Below are 7,646 nucleotides of genomic sequence, written 5' to 3'. Positions count from 1 at the left end.
GGGTTTCAAGGATTGGTAGCATTTGATAAGAATGTGACTACATCTTCAACACTAGGAGGTGAAAGCGGACCACATTTCTAGTGTACAAATTGACTTTTAAGTCATTTGTAGCAGCATTGCAAACACTCATTTGGGCTAAGATTGAGAAAATGAGTCAATGCTGAAAGTACATTAGATTTGACCAATAGCTGAAATTAGTGTTGCTGCTCAGCGACAGCTTTGGAAATGATTATTTACGAATATGCATTTTTTGTAAGCTTGCATAGATGTGGTCGGCCACTTCTTGATTAATTTCCTGAAAACATGGGCCATAGCATCAAAAGACCCAATGAGCCTCTTAGACGAAGGCTAATAGATTATTTAATACAATGTTGAGGCCAAGGATAATAGCTGTGTATATCCGTTTGATTACCAAGTGGATTTAGTGAAAGGCACTAATGTCCGCAAATGTGCTATCTATGGTGTATATCTTTATTGGGTCAGGCCTGACTATAACATGCTTCAGAAATGCTCATCAATTATGTGACGTAATGTGAAGGAAAACTGCCAGGCTAGCACTGACTATAAGAGCAATACAATATGCCTGCAACAAAAAGCATTTCTTGTGTATTAGTAATTGGCAAACCCGTGATACTATTTGGACTTTTCGAGCAGTTGATCCTGATGCTTTAAAAATTTCAAAGTCTATATGTGCATTTCCGATCCGCTTGTTTCTGCTATATTGGTGAAGAAATATTTTCAGGTGAGAAATATGCAGGGGGAAGCATAAAGTAAAAGCGATTGTAAGCCTTGTTAATCGGCAGCCAAAAAAGCATCATAACAAAAAAGGGGTCAATAACTGATTGTATCCTGTCAGAAAATGGTCTTGTAATTTCATGACGGTGCCATTAAATGAATATGATAGGCTGCCAAAACTCTTGAATGGTCAAGTGAAGAAAACCTATCACAAATGTATTCATTCGCCCACCCTTTCACTTGGAAGTACTTGTGGTTCTTAATGTCTGCATTAACTTACCTAATGTGTTATAAATTGTTAATAAATAAATAAAAAATAATTGTCTTTGGGGGGGGGTTTGTTTGGGCGAATTTAGAATCCTGAATACTATAAGCAGTAGCAAAGGCTGTGAAAGTCATCTACACTCAAGGGTGAGGGCATACGGTCTTCTAAACTAGTATAAATAGTATGCTTTTAACTGCTTCTGGGTCAGGATTTTGATCTTGTTTAAAGTAGCAATATATAAGGGGGCATTCCTGATTATTCATTCCTATAGTCTGCGTGTATGTTAATGTTGTTGATTGCGTAAGGTTTTTAATCAATAATAAACTGTTGGCAGGCTAAAGCCCATCTAATACTGATAAGCAATATAATAGGGATAATGATAGGCATTCTGTTCTACTTTAGGAAACTGTGTGTAAACTTGCTGGGAATTTATGAAGAAGCCAGATCATTTCCTTCAAATAACTTGTGTTAGCAGGCAACTTTAACAAAAAAAAAAAAAAAAAAAAAATGCTGATCTTGTTGTAAAACCAATGCACTTCCATATGCTGTGTGACAAAGTTCTTTCATTTAATGAGGGCTTAGTGGCAGATTGGAGGCTTCATTGTTACATTATAATATTATGCTTCTAGGAAGAGTATTAATAAGCTCAAAGAAACTGTTTTGACTATAGCTGGCAAATCTATTCAATAGGAAGTTCATGCAGAGTCCATCTCAAATAATGAGGGCACATGCATTCTTGACCACTAGAATGAATGATTTTTGGAAAAAAAATGGGCTTTGGTTTGCGGCAACTTGGGGGGGGGGGGGGGGGTAGGCGAAAAGGAAGTATTCGCTAGGAAAATTTTGCATCAGATGACAAATTTCTAATTTTCTTTGCAATGCATCAGTCTTCATCCTTCGTTAGAGGATAAGAGTACAGGGATTATTGCTTAAAAAAAGCATCATGAGCATCCTATTTAAATTTATTAGTTTTTAAATAATTATGGTAGGTGGTGGTAAGAGCTTTTGAACATTGTAGCATTTGCCAACTCACAACTTATACTTGTTATTTTTTTATGACATCACAATTAATTGTTAGTCAGTTATAATTTGTGCGTTCAACTGTGACAAGTAGTACTTTTATTTTAATTAACTGTAGCGACTTTGAACAATAAAAAACAGTGAAACCATTTTTTTTCCTAAATGACAAACATGGCTACAACGCCTATAGACTTAATTATATTAAGTACCAATATCAGGTTTTACTAAGCCCAAATTATAATTATGCAAGGATCATTTTGCTGTCATTATTTTCTAAGGCAATTAGTTGAGTACTATTTCCAATCAATTACCCTAATTGGACTTTCATAGATAACTACACATAAACCCAGGAAGTTATTAATATTTCTAACTATGATTTATTAATACTCTTGCCCCAGGCTTGCTATAATCAGTTAACATACAATATTTGTGGACTTGTTTGACAGAGTTTTATTTCACTCAAATGTAACTTTAAATATAATAATGGCCAAATATGAAACATATTAAATATCATAATCATATAATTATATCAAATTTTACAAATATTATGTTTACAATTCAGACTCACATGCTAGGATTACATGTGATATGTGATTATAATCAAGAAAGTAGTCAGCAAATACATCACTAGAAAGTCATTGGATTGCTCTCCAGGTTTTAAGTAACTTTATATATTATAAAATCAAACATAACAATTGTCATTGAAGAACTGAGAAGAATGGTTGTCTTGGCAGGAATAGAAAAAAGGAAAGGAACAATGCTACTAATTTTTAAAAAGGCATTTCTTAGTGAACTAGTAAATGATGTATGAGACTTCTAATTTTAATTGTGGAGCATGCCAAAAAATATAATGGAGTATAGCGTTGTCAGTCTGCAGGTCCTTCACAAAATCTGACATATCTGTGATTCTTTTGGACATCACTTTATTACACCACAATAACTGGATTGAATCAACCCTTATGGGAATTGCCTGCAAACCATATTTAATTATGGACAGATTGTTGTAACTGAGAATCATGGCAGCTATTTGAAAAGTTATGGCTCTGTTGCAATCATATTTTGATATTCAACACATATCCATATCCTCGTGGTGTAGCTGTTACACAGGATAATTACATTCTCATTGCTATTGACCATACGATTTGCAAAGTAAGATTTGATGGCAAAGTCAGAGCACATTGTTAGTAATGATCGAGAAGGTACTAAACCTCTTCAGTTTAATTTTCCCTACGGTATTCTGTTTCTCCTCTCACTGGGTTATATCTATGTCGCCAGACACTTTTAATGATAGAGTACAAGTATTGGATCCTAACTTAAAAGTATTTGCTATATCTGATAACAATCTGATGTACATTACAGAGCATCACAATCATCGTGTCAGTGTATTTAACAACAGATGGTAAATATGTACAGATAATTAGTAAAGAAGGCAAAGAGGAAGTCAATTTGGTTGGCCTTGTGGGATAACACTCGAGAATCTAAGGTCACTACTTTATATTTATGATACTTTAATAATAGACTAATTGTGTATAGTATCAATTCTTTTGAAGTGTGAATAGGTAATATGCTATTTGTTTCTAATTTTTTCATCAATGTTCATTTATTATTATAACAGAAACAACAGCTGTCATGTCTTAAATTTTGTTTCTTTATACTTTGTTGTGATTATTAGGCAAAATTTTATTGATTGCTAATGTGTGTACTTGTGAGATAAAGACAACTGGGACTAGGATCAATTATTAAACAGCCAATCTGACCTTTCTCAGTTTGGAGACTAGTGATTACAATTATCACACGATTAACTAGTCACATTCATCCCAGGAGTCTATGATATACAATATTCTACTTGTACATTTTTGATGATCAGTACTGAATACTATTAACAAAGACTAAAAAACTAAAATGATACAAAGCAAATATGAGTCTCAGCTTTGTTATGCATCAACTGCGCATTTGAGCCCAGTGCAGCTATTCTTTTGAAATGACATCATTTAAATATTAACAATAATCTACATTGTTGGTGACACCTGACACTAGTCCCTAAGTCCCTTACTAAAGACTTCAAGGATTTTCAATTTATTAGAGGTTTATCTTGCTGACGAAAGTAAAGACATAAAGTGAATACAGCCTATACAGAGAGTAGATCTTTCATTACTATATGAAGTACCTCAAAACTATAATTTGCTAAATAATCAACAAAAACATTAGACCAGTACAATATCAGTCCCTTACAATTGAGAACCATTAGTATTAGGACCACTGTTGGCCATACTTAATAGACCACGTTCTGGAAAGAGAAAACAGATGACAGGCTTTGTCATTTATCATAGCAATACTTCTTACCTGAATGACTTAACTGAGGTTTAAATTCATCATCAAATGGTTTGCCCCAGGCTGACTCGCCTCCTTTTCCAGTACCTGTAGGATCCCCACCTTGGATCTAGAGATAAAGAGAGAGGATTACAATGAAATCCCTTCACAAAACTTACCATGAAATGTCGGATAGAGCGATGAAATACTAAAAGAACAAAGATAAGGAATATTAGTCAGATAAGTAAATTTACTGACTTGTATCATTATAGTAATTTTTTTTGCACAAGAGAATAAAGTTCTCACATGTTTTCGGTACCTAAAAATAACATTGTTATTTTTGATGTGTCATTTATAGCAACAAACCAAGTCACAATGTAACTCTAAATTAAGATCACCCATATTGGTATGGACCCTGACATATCCTAAAGACAATAAGACAAATGAATTAACAAAACACATGAAAAAGACAGACAAATTATAATAATGGATCCACACATAACTCAGTGAGGTAGTATAGTTTATTAACCTTTCTTTTTAACTTGTTATATCTAATCACATCAAGGTCCAGTATATCTAAGAGAGACACACTCACATATATAGTGTATTACTTGTTCTATTTACCAGCTTCGTTCTCTGTTACTGGAGCAGATATCGTAGATGTAAAAGACTGTGCTACAGCTCCTGTTGAATAATGAGCCTGGAGATAGGGTTACCATAGCAACAGTGTCATAGTAACAAGGTAGTTAATTAAATATACTTTAAGCATTTCTTGCAGTTAGTTTGGTCTTGGTTTTTCTTTTTTTCTCCTAGATAAATGGACAAATAAAATGATTAATGGATAGATGGTTTCTCGTAAGGGACACAACAAATATCTTACAGGAGCTTTATATTCTTCATAAAGTCCCTCTAAAGCGGCTCTAGCCTCAGGATTAATGACTCTTAAACAATATGTTGGATCTGTTCTTGCTCTTTCTAGTTCTATAAAATTAAAAATAAACAATACCATTATAATTATAAAACATAGATATAACAATGATGTGACCAACTCTGACTAAAGATATCTTATTGTACAAAATCTTGAACATATAAACAATTGCTACACAATACAATAGGAAGTCTACAAAATTGGTATGAAGGTATTTTGCTTCCTACAAGCAAATTTAGTAAACGTACTGTTTAATATGACCATGTAGTAAATATTTCTATGTACGTTTCTGTTTTAAATATTTTACATGATAAGATCCTTTTTATTAGGCTCAGTCACTATATTATAATAACATGTTACAATGTCCATACAATACAATACAATACATATACATATAATACATATAATATAGTACAATGTCCATACAATAAATACAATATAATACATATACATATAAATAGTATAATGTCCATACCTTCTTTCATCCACAAATAAGTTGTTACTCATCATTTGTGATGTAAAAACTGGAAATATCAAATTTTTCAAGTGCAGTTGGGTCCTATGTAACAAAATGGGGATGACCCTACTAATTATAAAGTAATTATAATAATTACCTGTATAGTTATATTATGTCACCTCTTTTAAAAGATTGTTCTGTCAAAAGATCTTGAAAGTGTTTAGTTTTTAATATTTAATCTGTCAATTGCCTATAGAAATGGAGCTCTGTTACTAATATTAGTAGCATAAAAATATAGCAAGCATGCACTATTAATAGTAACATAATGATGTAATAATAAAACTATTTATAGACCTCATAAGCATAGACGTTACCACTGGGGCGTATAGCAACGATGTGACTATTTTCATTAAAGACTTTGAAGGTAATTGGACAATGATATTGACCTGTCATGAATATTATTAGTGAATTAAACCACACCCACATTGATTAAATATGTAATACCTTCAGAATTTTTATGAAAATTTAATTTGATGAGTGACTTGGCATCCATTGGCTAAAATAATATAATCAATTACTAAAGGGTTAAAAATAACTATATATTACCTCTCCTGTTAAAGGATTATGACCATACTTCTTTAGATAAGGTACAATGTTCCTAGTAATACATTAAATATGAAGTAAGTCCATTGATCCATCCCCTTCACTGTATTTCCCACATCTTTCTCAACTCCATCTCCATTCATCCATTCATCCATCTCATAACTACTTACATCAGATCAAACACTACTCCATCAGATGTACACAAAGGATGTTTCAAATGGCTGAAGAGATAAACTAGACAAACAATATTATCACGTCAGTTGTATTATATGTACTTACCTACAACAATTAAATGGAAGTCGTTTGAATTCTGATCTTCCACCCTTAGAAGCAGCAGCTGCCTTCTTTCCACCATATATTGTGGACCATTCTGTACAAGTGAGGTATCTGATTGAAAGAGAGAGAAATGGAATTTAAAACAGGAGCATAATTTAACTACTTTCAGATCTACTATTTATCTTTGTATTAAACTTACAATTTGTCTTTCTGGTGCTGCTTTTTACCCATATTGACAGTTGAAAACGGGTTTAAAAAATTAAAGACACGCCTACTTTAATGAAGATGACCAAACCCACAGAGGTATTTGATAGTTACTGGATTTATGTCAATGGTCCAGCTCACTACAATGGCAAAGGACCAACATTAGGCAAATGGTTGATCTTCAAACACATCTCTTGTATTGATCAGGTCTGGGAGACAATAAGTCAGGTTGTGGTATCTGGTGAACTGGGAGCTACTGCCGCTAAAGTCTCAACAATGAAAGTCAACCAAATTCTTCAGACCCAAACATTAAAGTGATATGTGTGTATACTACAGCAGAAGATAGAGATGAGGTTGGTATGAAGTTAATTCCTTATGTACGTGAGACAATACGATATAAAACTTGATGCAGAGACTTACGCTGGGAGGTATGCTTGTCATGGTGATGGTAAAGTAACATCGAGGACACTGGAATGGAATAAAGGTAATCAAAAATTTAAAGACTAATTGTATTGTTCTCTGAAGATCAAAGCTTAATGAATATAGTAATGACAGTATAAACACATTTAATGACCACAAATCAATAAAATTGTTGTAGCAAAGTGTATTATCTGGAAACTTCATTGATTTATTATCTATTCATTGTCACAAGTTATAAACTATTAATAATACTCTTAAGTAGTAGGTGGAGCTCTGATTAATTATTATTTCCTATATACCATATGTCGTCTTAAGTCACTGAATATGTCATCTAACACAAAACCCTAAACTATGTTATCTTGTAAGTAGCTGTAAGAAGACGTGTTAACTCAACTGTATTAACTGATCATCTCAATAATCATTGTCCC

The 7,646-nt window shown here is 32.9% G+C and overlaps 1 pseudogene; it reads right to left on the bottom strand.

Moving 5' to 3' along the window:
• Positions 1–4,252: 4,252 nt before the first annotated feature.
• On the bottom strand, positions 4,253–6,825 carry LOC121366425 (annotated as a pseudogene).
• Between the last annotated feature and the right edge of the window lie 821 nt (positions 6,826–7,646).

The sequence above is a fragment of the Gigantopelta aegis genome, unplaced genomic scaffold (assembly GCF_016097555.1).
Source record: "Gigantopelta aegis isolate Gae_Host unplaced genomic scaffold, Gae_host_genome ctg5618_pilon_pilon, whole genome shotgun sequence".
NCBI classification, from domain to species: domain Eukaryota; kingdom Metazoa; phylum Mollusca; class Gastropoda; order Neomphalida; family Peltospiridae; genus Gigantopelta; species Gigantopelta aegis.
This window is presented reverse-complemented; position numbering and strand designations above follow the sequence as displayed.